This window comes from Pelophylax lessonae (assembly GCF_965119305.1).
Source record: "Pelophylax lessonae genome assembly, chromosome: 4".
NCBI classification, from domain to species: domain Eukaryota; kingdom Metazoa; phylum Chordata; class Amphibia; order Anura; family Ranidae; genus Pelophylax; species Pelophylax lessonae.
The window spans coordinates 37,982,300-38,003,642 of NC_138771.1; positions in this window are offsets into that span (position 1 = coordinate 37,982,300).

Consider the following 21,343-nt stretch of genomic DNA (forward strand, 5'->3'; position numbering starts at 1 on the left):
ATGATCTCTGCATTGAAGGGGGCACGCTGGTCTCTGCATTGAAAGGGGGCACGCTGGTCACTGCACTGAAAGGGGGCATGATGATCTCTGCATTGAAGGGGGCACGCTGGTCTCTGCACTAAAGGGGGCACGCTGGTCACTGCATTGAAAGGGGGCACGCTGGTCTCTCTGCATTGAAGGGGGCACGCTGGCCTCTCTGCATTGAAAGGGGGCACGCTGGTCACTGTGCATTGAAAGGGGGCACGCTGGTCACTGTTCATTGAAAGGGGGCACGCTGGTCTCTCTGCATTGAAAGGGGGCACGCTGGTCACTGTGCATTGAAAGGGGGCACGCTGGTCACTGTGCATTGAAAGGGGGCACGCTGGTCTCTCTGCACTGAAAGGGGGCACACTATACCTTGATTACTGAAGGCCCCTTTCACACTTTTGTGACCTCAAAGTCACGCAATTTTTTACAGCGTTTTTGGCCGCAAAGCAATGCCTATTACATTTTTCTGTTTGCGCCCCCCCCAAAAATTTTGAGCACCAGCCGCCACTGGATGAGAGAGAGATTGGAGTTCCAAGAACCTGTTAATTGGACTCTTCTTTTCTTCTTCTTTCTCTTTTGCTTTCTCTCTGAAGGCTTCTTATATTAATGTATGATGGTAGCCACTGTTGTGGCTGTTTCAACAGTTTTTATTGTATTTTTGAGTGTTTCCTACCCGTTAAACATAGTGCTTTTGTCTTTAAATGTCTTTATCTTTGTTCTTAACAAAAAAATAATCAATAAAATTGTTATTTGAAAAAAAAAAATAGTTTATAGAGAGAGTGAAGTTCCACTTTATTCTTCACAATGTTGGTCAAAGCTTTAGTCCATAGCTGGTCAGCATTAGCTCTGTGAGCATATTCTTTTTTTTTTCTAAATGTAAAATAATGCACATAGGGAAAAATAATTCCTTGAGCGAGTACAACATTGGGGGTACAGTGTTGGCCAGCACTACAGAGGAAAAAGATTTGAGGGTACTTGTATCAGATGATTGCAAAATGATCAAACAATGTGGCCCGGCAGTGGGAAAAGCGAATAGAATACTAGGATGCATCAGTAGAGAGATCACCAGCAGGAGAAAGAAGGTCCTGCTTCCTCTATATAGATCTTTATATCATTAGAGGGATCCCTAGAAGGAGGTCCTGATTCCTCTATATAGATCTACATATTACTAGATGGATCACCAGCAGAAGGAAGGGGATTCTGATTCCTCTATATAGATCTTTAGTTATCACTAGAGGGATCACCAACAGGAGGAAAGAGGTTCTGATTCCTCTATATAGATCTTTAGATAGACCTCATTTAGAAAACTGTGTCCAGCTCTGGAGACCCCACTTACAAAAAGATATTGATAAGATAAAGCGAGTCTAGAGACAGGTAACAAAAATGGTGAAAGGCTTGAGGGCTAAAACATATCGAGACCCCAGGGATGCCCACCGTGGCCACCAGGGATGGCAATCAGGGCTCAGGGAGCCCGCCAGTGCCCTCTCCATCAGTGCTGCCCACCAGTGCCCTCCCCATCAGTGCTGCCCACCAGTGGCCATCATTGCCATCTATCAGTGCCGCCCACCAGTGCCCATTATTGCCCACCAGTGCCGCTTTTCAGTGCCCATCAGTGCCGCCTATCAGTGCCCATCAGTGCCGTCTATCAGTGCCCACCAATGCTGCATATCAGTGCTGCATATTAGTGCCACCCCATCAGTGCCACCCCATCAGTGCCTCCTCATCAGTGCCTGTCAGTGCAGGAAAAAACGTATCTATTTAGAAAATTTTATAACATAAACAAAAAAAAACTTTTTTTTTTTTTCAAACTTTTCATTTTTTTTTTATTTGTTTAGCAAAAAAGAAAAAACCTTGCGGTGATCAAATACCACCAAAATAAAGCTCTATTTGTGGGAAGACAATGACATAAATTTGGTTTAGGTACAATGTTGCATGACTGCGCAATTGTCATTCAAAATGCAAAACAGCGCTAAAAGCTGAAAATTGGCCTGGGCGGGAAGGCGGAAAAGTGCTTGGTATTGAAGTGGTTAAAGTTCATGTGTGTAAAGGCAGGCATCCGAATTCTTTTAAAATATAGTGTATTTAAAAAGAAAAATGGGCAGATTAGATGGAATACTCTGTCTTTTTTCTGCCATCACTTTTCTATGTTCATTGTATTAATTACCTCAACAAATAAACTCTGCTAACAAATGCTGGCCAAACCGTCTGGCAGAGCATGTGCCAATGAAATCAAATTTCATTACAGTTCCCCAACACAAAGGTGGAAACAGGATCGGTTATTTGTAGTTTACATGGCCTTGCCTTTACATGGCAGTGAAAGATCCAGTTATTAGCAGCCCAGTGTATTGCTGATTCATTCACTCACTCCCTGCCAGTTGCTACAATTCCCATCAGTTACAACCTCGTCACTTTACAGATGTCACCGATACAACTTACGTCTTTTAGAACTTTTCCAACTGTTCAGTAAACAGGTGGAAGAAAAAAGAAAACAAGTAACCCGATCAACCTCTTCACCTCTCTCCTACACCTCCATGGCCAAATCCACTGTTCACATTCGTCTTTTTTTTTTGTGGTTTTAAAAAAATATTTTTGGCGGCTTATATTTAAAGCTTTTCACGCAGTACCAAGGTCACTTTCCAAAATAAACATTTTGATTTTTCTCTCCAAACTTTGAAAGTGATCCAATAACAAATTAGAACACGACACACAAAAACAAAGGTGTGAGCGAATGACCTGATGTGATTCTAGGCTCTAGATGTTTAACTTCTTGCCGCCCGCGCTATAGCCGAAAGATGGCTACAGCGCGGGCTCTAATTTCCGGGAGGCCGTCTTTATACGGCCTCCCAGTGACAGGCTCCCCGCGTGCTCCCGCGAGCGCGCATCGGGGAAAATCTGTGTCGGCCGTGTCCCTTGGACACAGCCAATCACAGATCGTGGTAAATGGCCAATCACAGCGGCCATTTACCACGTGATCGGACCATGCAATGAGAGATGATCTCATATGTAAACATATGAGATCATCTCTCATCGCCAGCTCTCCTTCCTCACACAGAGACTGCAGTGTGAGGAAGGAGCAGAGCTGATCAGCGCTTAGGGGACAAAGAAAAATGTAATCAGGGCACTGATCACCAGTGCCCTGATTACAAAAGAGGTAAATAAAATAACACAAGTGCCCGCCATCAGTGCCCCCCATCAGTGCCCACAATCAGTGCCCATAGTGCTGCCAGTCAGTGCCCATCTGTGCCTGCTCATCTAGGCACTGATGGGCACTGACTAGCAGCACTATGGGCACTGAGTGTGGGCACTGATGGTGCTGCCCATCAGTGCTCATCAGTGCCACCCGTCAGTGTCCATCAGTGCCACCCATCAGTGTCCAGCAGTGCCGCCTCTCAGTGCCCATCAGTGCCGCCTCTCAGTGCCCAGCAGTGCCACCTATCAGTGCCCAGCAGTGCCACCTATCAGTGCTCATCAGTGCCGCCTATCAGTGCTCATCAGTGCCGCCTATCAGTGCCACCTATCAGTGCTCATCAGTGCGGCATATTAGTACCTCCTCATCAGTGCCACCTCATCAGTGCCCATAAGTGCCACCTCATCAGTGCCCATCAGTGCAGCCTCATCAGCGCACATCAGTGAAGGAGAAGTGAATTTCTTTATTTTCAAAATGTAACTTTTTTTTTTGCAAAATTTTCTGTCTTTTTTCTTTTTTTTTGTAAGAAATAAAAAACCCAGAGGTGATTAAATACCACCAAAAGAAAGCTCTATTTGTGTGAAAAAAATTATAAAACATTTCATATGGGTATAGTGTAGCATGACCGCGCAATTGTCATTCAAACGTGAGAGCGCTGAAAGCTGAAAATTGGCCTGGACAGGAAGGGGGTGAAAGTGCCCGGTAGGCAAGTGGTTAAAGCGTAACTCCACTTTTGTTGAGAAAAAACATTCCCCTCTGGGTGATCTCTGTACATTGCAGGGATTTTAACAAACTTTGTTGCAGATTCCTACCTTGTGTTATTCTGAAGAAATCTTTGTTTGTTCCTCTGTGCTGAGTGGGTCAAATGGGAGTGGTTTCTTAATTATCTATCAGCTGTGGCAGCTGCAGGGCTCTAATGAGGGAACCTGCTGGGTCTGCATCCCTTTAGACGTGTTCCTATTGGGAGTATCTCACCAGAAATTAGATTTTTATTAATTTTTAGACATTTTATTCTGAAGAAATCACTGTGCCTCTGTGCTAATTGGAGTGGTCTCATAATTATTAATCAGCTGTGCAGCTGTAGAGCACTAATGAGGAAATCTGATGGGCCTGCATCCCTTTGAACATGTTTCTATTGGGAATGACATTTTTCTTGCAGGGGATGCCTGAAATCTGACTTGTATCTCTTAGTGTAGACTTCTGGGAAAATTGGTGAGGCAATCACACAAGCAGGAAATGATGTTTCTGAGGTGTGGTCAGTATACATTCTGTGTACAGAACAGCTCCAGGCGGCCATATTGCATTGCATTTTCAGAAAATTACAACAGCTGCAGATTGAAAAGGAAAGGTCATTTTTAATAACATTCAATTACAATATGATTTTTGTCACAATTTGTATACGCTATATTGTTTTTTCTTTATTTGCTATTTTTTTCCCCACGAAAGTGAAGTTACCCTTTGAAGCATTTCTATGGTCAAAATGTAAAATCATATATTCAATTCCACATTGTATTTCAATTATTTCTAGCCTACTCCTTTTATTCTGAATGATCTTGAAATTTGTAAATTAACTTTGTAAAGATCCCTACACATTTCCTTCCTTGAATTCTGTGACATGTAGTCACTGTGCCCTGTGTGTAGGCACAACCCCCCCCCCCCCCCCAAGTCTCCTTTCCAGCACAACCCTGCAAATCCCCCCTCCTAGCACAACCCCTCCACCCAAATCCCCCCTCCTAGCACAACCCCTCCACCCAAATCACCCCTCCTAGCACAACCCCTCCACCCAAATCCCCCCTCCTAGCACAACCCCTCCACCCAAATCACCCCTCCTAGCACAGCCCCTCCACCCAAATCCCCCCTCCTAGCACAGCCCCTCCACCCAAATCCCCCCTCCTAGCACAACCCCTCCACCCAAATCACCCCTCCTAGCACAACCCCTCCACCCAAATCCCCCCTCCTAGCACAGCCCCTCCACCCAAATCCCCCCTCCTAGCACAACCCCTCCACCCAAATCACCCCTCCTAGCACAACCCCTCCACCCAAATCCCCCCTCCTAGCACAGCCCCTCCACCCAAATCCCCCCTCCTAGCACAGCCCCTCCACCCAAATCCCCCCTCCTAGCACAGCCCCTCCACCCAAATCCCCCCTCCTAGCACAACCCCCCACCCAAATCACCTTCTCAGCACAACCCCCCAAATCCCCTCTCCTAGCATACCTCCCTACTCAAATCACCCTTCCAGCACAACCCCCCAAAATCCCCCCTCCTTACACAACCCCTCCACCCAAATCACCCTTCCAGCACAAACCCCCAAATCCCCAATCCTAGCATAAGTCCCCGTGGCACAACCCCCCCCCCCCCCCCCAGCACAAATTCTGTCCCTAGTGAAGTAGTAACAGTAGCAAAGAGGAGGAGAGGGCCAGGAGGGGGCATGGATTGGCTCTCTATACCTACCCCCCCCCCAGCTCCTCTCCTTCCTGTACATTTGAGCAATCCTCTGTTAACAGTTTCTTCTGTGCTACAGGAGGGAGAGAGCACTCTTAATTCCTGTGTGTACAGAGGAGGCAGAGTGCTCAGCCCACACCTCCCCCACTCTCTCCTCTTTGTATTCTTATCAGCAATTCCTTAGAAACTGATGACGTCATTGGTTGGTAGGACACAAGCGGGTGGCCAGCTCAGCTTTCTGTTTTGTGGCAAGTTTACAGAGTACAGAGAGGAGCAGAGAGAGGAGCATAGAGGAGCAGAGTGTGTGTGTGTGTGTGTGTGGGGGGGGGGGGGCGGAGGGTGTTGGGAAGGTGTAGCTCTCTGCCTCCGCTGCAGTGCTCTTTTTGTCCTGTAGCGCTGGAGCTAACAGGATTGCTCAGATAGAACTGTTGCTGAGGCACCCCTGAGAACTCCTCATGGAACCCCAGGGTGAGAAACTGAAACTGTGTTAGTGTATCAAAATCTGCTAGTACATCTAACACTCCCCCCACCAAGACTGACAATGCTGCTGTCCAAAGGTGCCCCCTGTGCTCCTTCTTCCAGAGTAGGGGCATTTTAATACAGATGGTGTAATCACCAGGCGAAAACAGAGGGTAAAAAAGCTTAAAAAAAAAAACACAACTAATGCAGCGACCACATTAAGGCTGCTAGGAAAATTTAGCTTTACTACCCTGTAAGGCGGAGTGGGGATTGATTGGTTAGGGCTGCTTAGAGTTTCACAGGTTGCTGCTCTGTTACTTCCCCCTGTCTTCTAGAGACTTCTAGAAACATAGTAGGTGGAAGGACAGAGTGTTAAACCTGAATATTTATGGGATCTCTCTCCACCTTCTGGGCACAACTCCCCAGGGATTGGCTAGTGTTCCATAAATATTCAGGCTGCTCACTCTGTCCTTCCTCCCACTATGTTTCCAAAATCTTCTAGCAGACAGGGGAAGTAACAGAGCAGCAGCTTATGAAACACTTAAAAGCCCTAAGTAATCAACTCCCCACTCCTCTAAATAAAATTGGAGCTAAGTAAATTTGCCTAGCAGCCTACTCTACACTAGTATTTTGTTTTTTTATGCTATTGTGTGTGCTGTACTTGGGCAAATTCAGTCTAGTTCACACCGATGCGGTGCAATTTGAATGATTTTTCTGCGATTTCAAATATCACGTCCAGTGCGACTTGATGAGGGTTCAGCTGTGATTCCAATACACTTTGCATGTGATTTGGATGCAGGTGCAATTTGGCTTGATGCATTTTGCATGCGACTTCCATTTAACTATATGGAGCTCAAAATTGCACTCACTACACCAAAAACACACAGGACCCTTTCTAAAATGACATCACACTCAGACTGCATATGTGAACAGCCTTCATTGAAAATCATGTTATTTCATAGGTCATGCAATTCTATGCATTTGGAATGCACCTGAAATCTCATCCAATGCGAGCCAGGGCTTAACCTTTTAGCTGCGGGGTCCATATGTTGTACGGACCTGACAGCGGGGTGTTTCACACACAATCCAGTGGCTAAAGCTACCAGGATTGTATGTAAAACTGACAGCCAGACTCCTGCCTGTCAGGTGAAAGCATTTGAGTGGCTGGGTACAAACCAGAGGCCCATGGTGCAGCCACTCAGCCCCCCTCCCACTCTCCCTCTTCTTGCCTCCTTCTGACCCCCATTCCAGGCTGAACCTTCGCTCCAGATACTCTCTACTCACCTGCCGAATCCAGGTTCCCGATGTGGCCAGCAGAGGGCAGTTGGGGGGAGCTGGGACAGCTAAGTCGGGGCTGGACAGGGGAGGAGAGTCACCAGTGGGGCATGGAACCGGCCTCTTCTCAGACACAGTTTACACCATCCATGCTGGGGGAGAGGCCTGCGCTGTCCTTGTTTTAAACCCGCACTCAGCGGTGGGGTCTAGGTCAGCGGTGGGGACTAGTTCAGCGGTGTGGACTAGGCCAGCGGTGGGGACTAGGTCAGCGGTGGGGACTAGTTCCGCGGTGGGGACTAGTTCAGCGGTGGGGACTAGTTCAGCGGTGGGGACTAGGCCAGCGGTGGGGACTAGGTCAGCGGTGGGGACTAGGTCAGCAGTGGGAACTAGGTCAGTGGTGGGGACTAGTTCAGCGGTGGGGACTGGGTCAGCGGTGGGGACTAGGTCAGCGGTGGGGACTAGGTCAGCGGTGGGGACTAGTTCAGCGGTGGGGACTAGGTCAGCGGTGGGGACTAGGTCAGCGGTGGGAACTAGGTCAGCGGTGGGGACTAGTTCAGCGGTGGGGACTAGTTCAGCGGTGGGGACTAGTTCAGCGGTGGGGACTAGGTCAGCGGTGGGGACTAGTTCAGCGGTGGAGACTAGGTCATTGGTGAGGACTAGGTCAGAAGTGGTGACTAGTTCAGCGGTGGGGACTAGTTCAGCGGTGTGGACTAGGCCAGCGGTGGGGACTAGGTCAGCGGTGGGGACTAGTTCAGCGGTGGGGACTAGTTCAGCGGTGGGGACTAGGCCAGTGGTGGGGACTAGGTCAGCGGTGGGGACTAGGTCAGCAGTGGGAACTAGGTCAGTGGTGGGGACTAGTTCAGCGGTGGGGACTGGGTCAGCGGTGGGGACTAGGTCAGCGGTGGGGACTAGGTCAGCGGTGGGGACTAGTTCAGCGGTGGGGACTAGGTCAGCGGTGGGGACTAGGTCAGCGGTGGGAACTAGGTCAGCGGTGGGGACTAGTTCAGCGGTGGGGACTAGTTCAGTGGTGGGGACTAGTTCAGCGGTGGGGACTAGGTCAGCGGTGGGGACTAGTTCAGCGGTGGAGACTAGGTCATTGGTGAGGACTAGGTCAGCAGTGGTGACTAGTTCAGCGGTGGGGACTAGTTCAGCGGTGGGGACTAGTTCAGCGGTGGGGACTAGGTCAGTGGTGGGGACTAGGTCAGCGGTGGGGACTTTTTTCTTCTCATCACCAGAAATTCTTTAGGCATGGCTGTGGCAGAAGGGGTGCAGCCTTTTTACGGGGCATCAGAGCGGCCCAAGGGGGGGGATTGCCCCCCTGCCCCCTGACCCAGTGCTCCCCTGTTTATAGAAAATTTAGGGTACTGAAAATTGTCACCATTACACAGGCACACACAAGTTTAAGGTTTGGCATGTTGGATATCTATTTACTTGGTGCAACCTCATCTTTTATATTTTACCAAACATGTGGGTCATTTATTGTGTTTCTTTGCCCTAAAATTCACTTTAGTGTGTTTTTTAGTGAAAATTTGCTTTTTCTAGACCTTTGCGGTATTTTATCTGACATAAAAAATTGGAATTACCACTATTTTCTTTCTCTAGGGTGCCTACTTTCAGAATTTATATAATGTTTGGAGGTTTTGTGTAATCTTCAGGCCTAAAACTTTTTTTTTAAACGTGTGCAAAAAAACACAAAAACGGCTCTGGCAGCAAAAAGGTTCAAGTCCATTTTTAACTAACACTGCCTGTACTTTTCCATAATTTTCGGCAGAGTTTTTGTATTAACCACTTGCCGACCGCTCACTCGAGCTCTACTGCGGCAAAAAGGTTAGTTATCGTCCAGCAACGTAGACCTACGTCGCTGGACTCCTCCCCTTGTGGGCGGCGCTCGCGCGCCGCCGGAGGCGTGCTCCCGCTGTATTCAGTCACAGCGGGAGTCGGGCCAGGGGAGGAGTGGTGGCGATCGCCGCCGCTCTTCCCCGATCATCAGGGAATCGAGTTTGGAGATCCGTCCGCTTGTGTAAACACAGCGGGTGGATCTCCTAAGTGACAGACAGGGTCAGATTGCAGGGTTCAGCATAGCTGAACCCTGGATCTGTCCCTGTGTCACTCAGTCACCTCCCCCCACACATGTTAGTAAGCTCCAGGCATACATTAACCCCTCCCTCTCCAATAAAATTAACCCCTTCCCTGCCGGTGTCATTTTTACAGTAACAGTGCATATATATAGCACTGATTACTGCAGTAATGTCACTGGTACCCCCAAAAGTGTCAAAAATGTCAGTCAAGGGTCCAATCTGTCCGCCGCAATGTCGCAGTCCCGCAAAAAAAAAATCGCAGATCGCCGCCATTACACGTTTAAAAAAAAACACCAAAAATGACAGAAATCTTTCCCTTAGTTAGTAAACCCAATAACTTTTGCGCAAACCAATCAAACTACGCTTATTGAGATTTTTTTTACCAAACATAGGTAGCAGAAAACAAATTGGCCAAAAATTTAATAAAATTTTGATTTTTACATTTTTTTTTTGGGGGGGGGGGAATTTCATATAAAAAAAATGTGAAAAATATTGTTATTTTTTCAAAACGTACGCTATTTTTTTGTTTATAGCGCAAAAAGTAAAAATCGCACAGGTGATCAAATACCACCAAAAGAAAGCTCTGTTTGTGGGAAAAAAAGGACGTACATTTTTTTTTTGGGTACAGCGTCGCACGACCGCGCAATTGTCAGTTAAATTCGCACAGTGCCGAATCGCAAAAAGTGGCCTGGACGTAAGACAGCAAAATCCTCCGGTGGTAAAGTGGTTAAACACCAAAGAGCACACCGCCACACACATATAGGCAAGGCAGCACACAGCTATATCATGGCTCGCGGTTGACGTGCGCATAGGCAGTAGTTGCCTTAAATAAACAATTTCCTTTTTTTTTTTTTTGCTAAACTTTTGTGTTAAACCTCCTGGATTTGTAGAAATCTGCTAAGCACATTTGGTCTGCTCATTGCAAACACCCCCAGGGAGTAACTAATTTGGACAGCAGCATGACAGCATTAATCACTCAGACTGTGACCTCTGTGTCTCGTTTACAAATCTGCTATTTCTTCTGGAAGGAATGTCTGCAATAACAGTAACACACCTGAGAGAACCTGGTTCCTGACAGCTTCAAACCGGCAAACTTCCTGACAGCGTTCTCCTTCCAGCTGCAAATACCCCCCCAAAAAAAGGAGAGAATGCATTGTGTGTATTAGAAAAAAAAATCCAACATAGAGACCTGAATCCCTAAAATATTGATTGCACAGCAACATAAATATTCAGTACGTTGCACAATACCTCTCCGGTTCATCAGGGACCCCGATCACAACATTTTTACAGCAGCAAATGTACATCTGGAAGTAAACCAGCAAATGTTGTTTAATGTTTCAATATTTAGTTATGTGGTTGCAATTGTAATATAAATCAAATAGTTATTTTGAAGTGTTAGCTAATAAATCAAGTAATGGTTAAAAGCTTGGGGGTCTCTTTATAAAGAATTTTTTGCTGGATGATTGCTCCATTTGTATTAGCAGTTAGCAGTTAGCTTTCGATTTAAAGCGTAACTCCACTTTTTGTTGAGAAAAAAAACATTCCCCTCTGGGTGATCTACAGTATCTCACAAAAGTGAGTACACCCCTAACATTTTTGTAAATATTTTATTATATCTTTTAGTCTCGATTCACACTGACATTCATTCAGCCTGACAAGTCGCGCTCCCTCGCGGTCCATTGACTGCTACAGGACCCGTTCTAATAGGAGCAACACAAGTCGCTCCGACTTAGAAAAAGGGTCCTGTACTACTTCGGGGCGACCTCGGAGCGACTTGCATAGACTTCCATTATGTGAAGTCCCTGCAAGTCGCTCTGAAGTCGTGGTGCATGGGAATGCACAAGTCGCCCCTGAAGTAGTACAGAGTCGTGCCACCCCAGTGTGAACCGACTCTTCCTGTGACAACACAGAAGAAATGACACTTAGCTACAATGTAAAGTAGTGAGTGTACAGCTTGTATAACAGTATAAATTTGCTGTCCCCTCAAAATAACTCAACACACACCCATTAATGTCTAAACTGCTGGCAACAAAAGTGAGTACACCCTCCCCGGTGTCATGTGACTCATTAGTGTTACAAGGTCTCAGGTGTGAATGGGGAGCAGGTGTGGTAAATTTGGTGTTATCGCTCTCATTCTCTCATACTGGTCACTGGAAGTTCAACATGACACCTCATGGGAAAGAACTCTCTGAGGATCTGAAAAAAGAATTGTTGCTCTACATAAAGATGGCCTAGGCTATAAGAAGATTGCCAAGACCCTGAAACTGAGCTGCAGCACGGTGGCCAAGACCATACAGTGGTTTAACAGGACAGGTTCCACTCAGAAAAAGTCTCGCCATGGTCGACCAAAGAAGTTGAGTGCACGTGCTCAGCGTCATATCCAGAGGTTGTCTTTGGGAAATAGACATACAGTATGAGTGCTGCCAGCATTGCTGCAGAGGTTGAAGGGATGGGGGGTCAGCCTGTCAGTGCTCAGACCATACAACGCACACTGCATCAAATCGGTCTGCATGGTTGTCGTCCCAGAAGGAAGCCTCTTCTAAAGATGATGCACAAGAAAGCCCGCAAACAGTTTGCTGAAGACAAGCAGACTAAGGACATGGATTACTGGAACCATGTCCTGTGGTCTGATGAGATCAAGATATAATTTTTTGGTTTAGATGGTGTCAAGCGTGTGTGGCAGCAACCAGGTAAGGAGTACAAAGACAAGTGTGTCTTGCCTACAATCAAGCATGGTGGTGGGAGTGTCATGGTCTGGGCTGCATGAGTGATGCTGGCACTGGGGAGCTACAGTTCATTGAGGGAACCATGAATGCCAACATGTACTGTGACATACTGAAGCAGAGCATGCCCGCCTCCCTTCGAAAGCTGGGCCGCAGGGCAATATTCCAACACAATAACGACCCCAAACACACCTCCAAGACGACCACTGCCTTGCTAAAGAAGCTGAGGGTAAAGGTGATGGACTGGCCAAGCATGTCTCCAGACCTAAACCCTATTTAGCATCTGTGGGGCATGGAAGGTGGAGGAGCGCAAGGTCTCTAAACATCCACCAGCTCTGTGATGTTGTCATGGAGGAGTGGAAGAGGACTCCAGTTGCAGCCTGTGAAGCTCTGGGGAACTCCATGCCCAAGAGGGTTAAGACCGTGCTGGAAAATAATGGTGGCCACACAAAATATTGACACTTTGGGCCCAATTTGGACATTTGCACTTAGGGGTGTACTCACTTTTGTTGCCAAGCGTTTAGACATTAATGACTGTATGTTGAGTTATTTTGAGGGGGCAGCAAATGTACACTGTTATACAAGCTGTACACTCACTACTTTACACTGTAGCAAAGTGTCATTCCTTCAGTGTTGTCACATGAAAAGATATAATAAAATATTTACAAAAACGGGAGGGGTGTACTCACTTTTGTAAGATACTGTATGTACAATACAAGGATATTAACAAACTTTGTTGCAGATTCATACTTTATGTTATTCTAAAGAAATCATTGTTTGTTCCTCTGTGCTGAGTGGGTCTAATGGGAGTGGTTTCATAATTATCTATCAGCTGTGGCAGCTGCAGGGCTCTAATGAGGAAAGCTGCTGGGTCTGCATTCCTTTAGACGTGTTCCTTTTGGGAGTATCTCACCAAAAATTACATTTTTGTTGCAGGGGATGCCAGAAATCTGACTTGTATCTTAGACAAACTTCTGGGAAAATTGGTGAGCCAATCACACAAGCCGGAAATGATTTTTCTGGGGTGTGGTCAGTATACTTTCTGTGTACAGAACAGCTCCATGTAGCCAAATTGCATTGCATTTCAAAAAAATTATAACAGCTGCAAATTGAAAAGAAAGGTATTTTTTAATAACATTCAAATACAATATGATTTGTGTCGCAATTGTATACGCTATATTGTTTTTTCTTTATTTGCTATTTTTTTCACCACGAAAGTGGAGTTACCCTTTGAAGTGATTGTAAAGTCTCTTTTTATTTTTCTATTAAAAAAAACAAACATGTTGTACTTACCTCCTCTGTGCAGCTGGGTTTGCACAGAGCAGCCCCAGTGCTCCTCTTCTTGGGTCTATGGCTGGAGCTCCTGTCCCCTCTCTCCTGTTGGACACCCCACCAGGACTGCTGTTAGAAATCATTGGGCCCCCTACAGTCTTCTTTATGGTCCCCACCAACCCCACTTACACACAATTCGCCCCCAGGGTGAAGCGAAACAGTGGCACTGACTTTATCCCAAATGGACTTTATCCCCCAAATGGACTTTATCACCCTAAAATGGAAAAAAGTCCCACCTAGTAAAATCCATTTATTAATTAAGGGAGAAATTAACAATAATTAACAGAAATGAACAATAAAATTGCCCCAGACCCGCTGTTTAACTGATGAGGCCTGGGCCCAGTACAAATCAGTTGTACTGCCTTATCAGCAGTCCTGGCCCCCACAGCAAGCAGCTTGCTATGGGCGCACCCGAGCCGAGCTGCAGCTCCGTGTGTCCATTCAGATGCTGAGCTGCTGTTCGTCCCCATCCCCTCTCTCTCCTGATTGGCCAATTGAGTTTGACAGCAGCTGTGTCTCAGCCAATCAGGAGAGAGAGTCCCGGAAGGCTGAAGCACTCGTGAACATTGCTGGATAGAGCAAGGGCTCAGGAAAGTATTAGGGGGGCTGAGGGGGGCTGCTGCACACAGAAGGCTTTTTATCTTAATGGCACATTTTTTTTTTTATGGGTTTCCAGGAGCTGTTAGCCATAATGTGCTTGTAGGCAGGTTAGGCAAGTTTGTACTGTTCATGTGTATACTGCCTCATGTTTCTGATTTGCACTGTGTTGTAATAAAGCCTATGTTAGGCCCCTTTCACCTGGGCGCCTCCGTCTTGCAGATTCCGCTTGCTCAGCGGGGGATCACTCCTCTGATCCCCACTGAGCATGCGGATGATAGGTTCTGTTCACTCCACTCTGCAGAGCAGACACAGACACAGTCCCACTCTCCTCTATGGGGAAATCAGGTGGAAACAGATCACCTGTCCGTTTTCATCCGATCCGCCAAACGAATGGAAAATAGGACCATCATCCGTCTGTTTTTTTGGGGGCAGGATCGGATCGAATGGCAGCGGGTGTCAACGGACATGTGTCCTCTGACATTTGCCACTCTGTAGGGGAGACTGGAGGGTCTGAAAAACTGACAGGCAGACCTGATCAAAAAGCCCGTGTGAAAGGAGCTTTAGTTAGTTTTTGTGTAATAAGCTGCCCAGACAGTCAGGAAGGGGTTAAGTCTGCTCACTCCCAAGTGTTCATAGCTATAAATGCAAGAAGAGGCAGCCTCTGGAGGTCCCCCTTCCACATGGGAACAGAGAGGAAGGCGGTGGGAACCTTTTAAGTTTGCTAATGCGATTAGCCCTAGTTGTCATCTTCCGTGGGTCCAGACATCTTCAGCAGCCCTCCAGCCCACCCTGTCTACCATCTTGGATTACCACACATGATACCACAGCACCTCTACATGCAGTCTGCAAGTCATTCAGATGTAAGTTTTCTCTTTTTTTTTTTTGTGGCCCGGGCATTAGCAAGCGCATTCAGGAGGGTTCCCCATTGGGCGCGTGAGCCTTGCCCACATGCTAGTATGCACAGCAAGTTTGCACATTATGGTAGACTTACCTGTCAAACGATCCCCTTCAGAACTGCACTGTCTGCATTCCCACTGGTCTATCTTCTTCTGGCCTTCTTTACGGGTTTGAACTGTCCAGCCACTTGAATGGCCAGGCTGTGAGGAAGTAACTCCCACCCATGCGCTGCAATATGTTACATTTTTGGTTTTGGGTTTAATACCACTTCATTATTATTATACAGGATTTATATAGGCGCCAACAGTTTGCGCAGTGCTTTACAACATGAGGGCAGGCAGTACAGTTACAATACAATTAAATACGGGAAGAATCAGAGGGCCCTGCTCATTAGAGCTTACAATCTAGGAGGGAGGTTCAAGAGAGGTAATAATTGTGGGGGATGATCTGATTAAGAAAATAAAAGTACAGTTGTTAGGTGGAGGCAGGATAGGCTTCTCTGAAGAGGAGGGTTTTCAGGGATTGTCTAAAAGCAGACAGAGTAGGAAATAGTCGGACAGATTGAGGTAGGGAGTTCTATAGAATAGGAGAGGAGGGGACAATGAAACTAGAGAGCAGGAGGTCTTGGAAGGAGCGAAGAGAACGAGTAGGTTGGTATTTTGAGACCAGGTTAAGGGTGTAGCTGGGGGCCGAGTTGTGGATGGCTTTGTAAGTTGTTGTTAGTATTTTGAATTTAATTTGTTGAGTGAGTGAGTGGAAGCCAATGGAGGGATTGACTAAGAGAGGAGTGGCAGACACTGAGCTGTTGGTAAGGTGGATGAGCCTGGCAGTATTCGTGATGGACTGAAGTGGGGATAGCCTATGTAAAGGTAATCCCATGAGGAGGGAGTTGCAGTAGATGACCAAGTAGTGAACTAGGAGCTTTGTGGTTTCATTAGTTAGGAAGGGGTGTATTTTAGAGATGTTGTGGAGGTTGAGTCGGCAAGATTTGGACAGTGATTGGACATGGGGCCAAAAGGAGAGTTCAGAGTCCAGTATTACTCTTTGAACCTTTAAATGTATCTTTTCGGAACTGTATCTATTATGGAAATGTATCTATTATGTTGCAATCTATTATGTTTTATGCCAATGGGCGAATCCTCCTTGAAAATGATAGGCACATAGGGTGAATCCTCTTTGATAGCCGAATGATGTAAAATATAGAGGGATGAATATCCAGCATAGAATCACATAACAAATCCTTTGCAAATATTATCCAAGGATTAACAGGTCACAAACATTTTCAAAATGATTGCCATTTTTCCATTAAATTCCCTCCTGAATTCCACATGCGTTTGCTTGGCATTAGTACAGTTTTCAATCTTTAAGCTGAATGAAAACATCAAGTTTATTCTAAATTTGACAAGTCAGCTTCTGATCATACTAAAAATATCCAGCTTAGGTGCACTTCAATGCTGGCCACAAACACAGCCTTTTCTTGAGATTTTAATCACTGCCAAGCTTGCTTTTAAAGGGAAAAACAACTAAATGAATCAATGCAATCTACCATCAACATTGTAGCTAAGTTTTTTTTTTCTTCCATAAAGACTTTATTGAGTTTTCAGAAAGTAGAGAAAAACCGCCGCTGTTTCACAGTGGCTATAGCGTTAAAGAGTTAAGGCATTTGGACATTTTTTTCATTAAAAGGTGTTACATGTAACATGTAGAAAAGTACACTCAAACCAAATGTGAAGAAAAGTTTAAGATTAACATCATACTTACCTGCTCTGTACAATAATTCTGCACAGAGAAGCCCCAATCTTCCTCTTCCCAGGTTCCCGACTGGCGCTCCTGGCCCCTCCCTCCTGCTGATTGCCCCCATAGCAAGCAGCCTGCTATGAGGGCACCCGAGCAGGCTTGCCCCCGAGCCACTTCTCTGTGTGTCCACTCACATACGGAGCATGGCTCGGCCATGCTCCTGCTCTCTCCTCATTGGCTGTGATTGACAGTATTGGGAGCCATTGTTTCCTTCTTCTGTTTCAGCCAATGAGGAGGGAGAGATCCAGGAGAGACAAGATTCATAGAAGAGGCTGGAGGGTCCGATCAGTTCCACTTAAAAAACAGACAGGAACACCCGTGTGAAAGGGGCCTAAAGATGTGGAATATGTCCCTCAAAATAGGATCATTGATGATTACCTATGTGTGGGGGTCATATACAAAGAGCCATACTCTTAATGCACAAAGGGTGGTAAAAACCTCCTGTAAATTGTCTTATGGGGATGGTTGCTGAGCCTAAATCCTTAATTAAGAAGGAGGAGGACTATAGAGGGACACACAATTCAACAGGTTAACCCACTAGGATATGCAGAAAGCCAACATTATTGAGTGTAGAGTAGGGAAAAAGGTAGGGAAGAACCGATAAAGGGTGGATGGAGAATAAAAAAATAAAAATAAAAAATAAAGGAGGGTGGGGAGGGAGGGGGAGAGAGGCAAGTTAAGGTAAGGTAGAGTGGGGTAGGGACAAAAGGGTAGGAATGACACACCGACCGAGTCCTAGCCGCCAACCATAGCTATTTTTTTTATGATGCTAATAGATACTGTTGTTGGTAGGTTACATTCACTAGTTTTTTTTAATTTATTTTTTAAAATCTGGCTGAAAGTTGGTAAATTTGCTCAAAATTGTACAGTACAACTGTCCCCATAATACATATTAAAGTACTATAAAGGTGAGGAAGGAAAACCAAATCCATTTTATGGTGATCTGAAAGCACATTATAACAGTGACTGAAAGCTGAAAATGACACCATATGGTCAACACTTGATGAAGAACCCCCATCTGGAAGGCATAGCCTTAGTTACAGGTCAACAGAGAAAGTGCGGATACATTAAGATTGACGGACAAAACAAAACACAGTCTTAGGGGACAGTGAGTCCAGATTGGATGCTCTTCTCTTTTCTTTACAGTAACTAAGATAAAAGACTGCTATCGATGGAAGCAAATGAGATGGATTCATGAAGTGCATCTCATTTGGAAAAACTAACCTCCACCCAAATGTGGTTAAAGGGCTAAATTTCACACATTATAAAAAACAGGTGGCCTCATTCAAAATATTGCTCTTACTATTTGGAATAATATAGCAATTCTTTCTCTAATTTGCTATTACCAAGATGAGAACCTAAAAGGGTTGTATTTCATCATATGGTTGCATTTCAAGTGGATATAATAGAGACATGTGTAGGAAACTATGAGCAGATAATTATATTATATTATATTATATTATATATTATTAAAAGCTACCCTACTTTTCACTTTGCTCCTGCCTTCCTAACTATCTATTGACCTGGTACCAATCAATACTAAGCAATATACCTGGATGCTGGGGGACAGCATAGATTATGTGGGTGACACTGTTTTTATATGTTTTTAAAAATAAATAAATAGTTTTATGCTATGGCAATTCTGTTAGGTTCTTTCCTGTTGCCAGCACCTTGTATGAGTTGTATGTAAAAAGAGAGAGCAATACCATACCACTTGAAGACCAAGCTTTTTCTGGCACTGTTTGTTGACATATAAAAATCATTTTTTTTTTGCTGGAAAATTACTTAGAACCCCCAAACATTATATATTTTTCTAAGAAGAGGCCCTGGAGAATAAATTGGTGGGTATTGCAGTTTTTTGTGTCACACGGTATTTGCGCAGTGGTTTTTCAAACCCAATTTTTGGGAAAAAATACACTTTTTAAAATTTTATTGCAAAAAAAAAAACACAATACATAACCCATTTTTTTTGTAAAATATAAAAGATGATGTCATGTTGAGTAACTAGATACCAAGCATGTCACGCTTTAAAACTGAGCAACCCATGCAAAGGTGACAAACTACGTACATTTTACTATCCATAGGCAATGCTCTAAAAGCCTTTATAGGTTTACAGAGGTCTAGTGCTAGAACTATTGCCCATGATCTGACGTTTGTGGCGGTACCTCACCTGGGGTTTGCTGTGTCCCCCACTTGGCTTCCCGCAAACTTCTTAGGCCCCTTTCACACATACGGTCTATTTGTCCGTTTTTCATCCATCCGTTGACGGATGAAAAACGGAAATCAATGCATCTCTATGTAAAAACGGATGACAACGGATGATCATCTGTTAACATCCATTTTCATCCGCTTCTGTCAATGTTCGTTTTTTGGAATGGGTGAATGCCCTATTTTTCATCCATCAAATAAAGGGATCGGACGAAAAACGGATGTAAACGGACAAACGGTCCGTTTTGCATTGATAGTGGATGTAAAAAAACGGATGAAAAAAACGGATGAAAGACTGATACATTTTGATGTGACTGAACTGATGAACTGAATGGACCGTATGTGAGAAAGGAGCCTTATGGCTTTCTTTCAACAGTGACTTTCTTCTTGCCACTCTTCCATAAAGGTCAGATTTGTGAAGTGCACAACTAATAGTTGTCCTTTGGAGTGATCCTCCCACCTGAGCTGTGGATCTCTGCAGCTCCTCAAGTGTTACCATGGGCCTCTTGCAGAGGCGTAACTAGAACCTTCAGGGCCCCGATGCAAAAAAACATGAAGGGCCCCCCAGACCCCTGGCCGCTCCTTCTCTTCAAGCCTGGGGCTCTTTCCACTGATCCTGGGGCCCTTTACTCTCATTGTGGGGCCCTTTATTATGGTCCTGCACCGGGACCCTTTCACAAGTTCTGCAGTGGGCCCCCTTCTTGTCATCTTGGGGCCTCCCATGGTGGTGGAATGCCAGGGCCCGTCGCAAGTGTGACCTTTGCAATACTGGAAGTTCACCCACTGGTGTCAGTAGTTTTTATTTATTTTTTGGTATTATAATTGTATTATTTTTTTATCCTTTTATTTTATTTTTTTACAATGTCACTGACTATGACTCTGTCCATTCAGAAAAGGAAGGAGCTGGTAAATTACATATTTACCGACCCCTTCCTGGTTCTCTATTGTGACACATCCCCTGCAGCAGCCGGCAGGAGAGGGAAGGAAGCACAGTGGGGGGGGGGGGACCAGGGGAGCGCACAGGGGCCCAGAGACAGCAGAACACAAGTGAACTGGATAGGAGGAGAGGCGGGGGCAGCATACAGAGGAACCAATCTCCTCCATTTTCCTCCTGCAGCTACAGAAGGAAAAAGGAGGACAGTGATTTCTCTACATGCTGCTCCCGCCTCCCCCCTCCTATCCAGGTGTACAGGGGAGCCGCACAGGCCCCCTGGAGCATGGGGCCCGGTTGCAATTGCAACCCCTGCAACCCCTGTAGTTATGCCCCTGACCTCCTGGCTTCTTTTCTGACTAATACTCTCGTTCCTGGCCTTTAGGTGGATGGTCATGTCCTGGTAGATTTGCAGTTGAGCTCTTGTTAAATGAAGCCCATGAGGATAATTTTAAACATATCATAAATGTGAAAACAACTGTTTAAAGTCATTGTCAAATAGTGTACCACCAGGTGTCTTTGTCAACCTACATTTTTGAATAAAAACCTAACTCTGGCCATTATTTTTTTCTAGTTTTGGACTAAGTGGATAGAATTTGAAATTCCTGTCAGGTTTTTGTTCTTGTCTGGGGCCCCATTAGGCATAATTTTCCTCATTCAGACTGAACTACTTAGCTATGTGATTGAGAAGGGTGGCATCCAACTGTAGCACCACCCCCGCACAGGAGCTGCTGATTAGATTATTGGGTCTACGTCCTGCCTTCCAACCCCTGAAATTGGCTCGAACCCTCCCTAGGCACAACTGACACGAAATGGGACTATAATACCAAATGGCTACAGGAGAACACAGTTCAGGATATATCACCCCAATAAGTAATAATAACTTGTTACCTTTCTTCAGCCGCAGTCCCTCTGGGTGACACAAGGTGCAACACACAGACTTTTGCTTAACCAAAGTAGCTTTACTGAGAGTTAAAGTACAAGTTGACTTCAAAAGACATCACAAGAGTCAACTAAGAAAGATAAAGTTATTGACACAATAATAAACAATATAATTAAGATAGCTATTTTTGTATACTTATGCAACTAAAAGATAACTCATAGGCTTTCTTTTACCCAATTCAGGCTATACTTTACACACGTCTAGTCTCTTGTATCAGGTAGGCAGAACCTATTTGAATCCCATACACAGTTCCTTCCTTTTGGTTTGGAATCTTCGCTAGCAATCGTTGGTGCACAAGCTATTTGTAATCCAAAAGTAAGGATATATAGTCAAAAGGGGTGAGAAAAAAAAGTTACAATCACCCGCAATGTTACTGCGTAATTGGGCGTATTAATCTTCTTAGTGGTGCATATATAGGCCCCTGACACCTTATGTACTTGTGT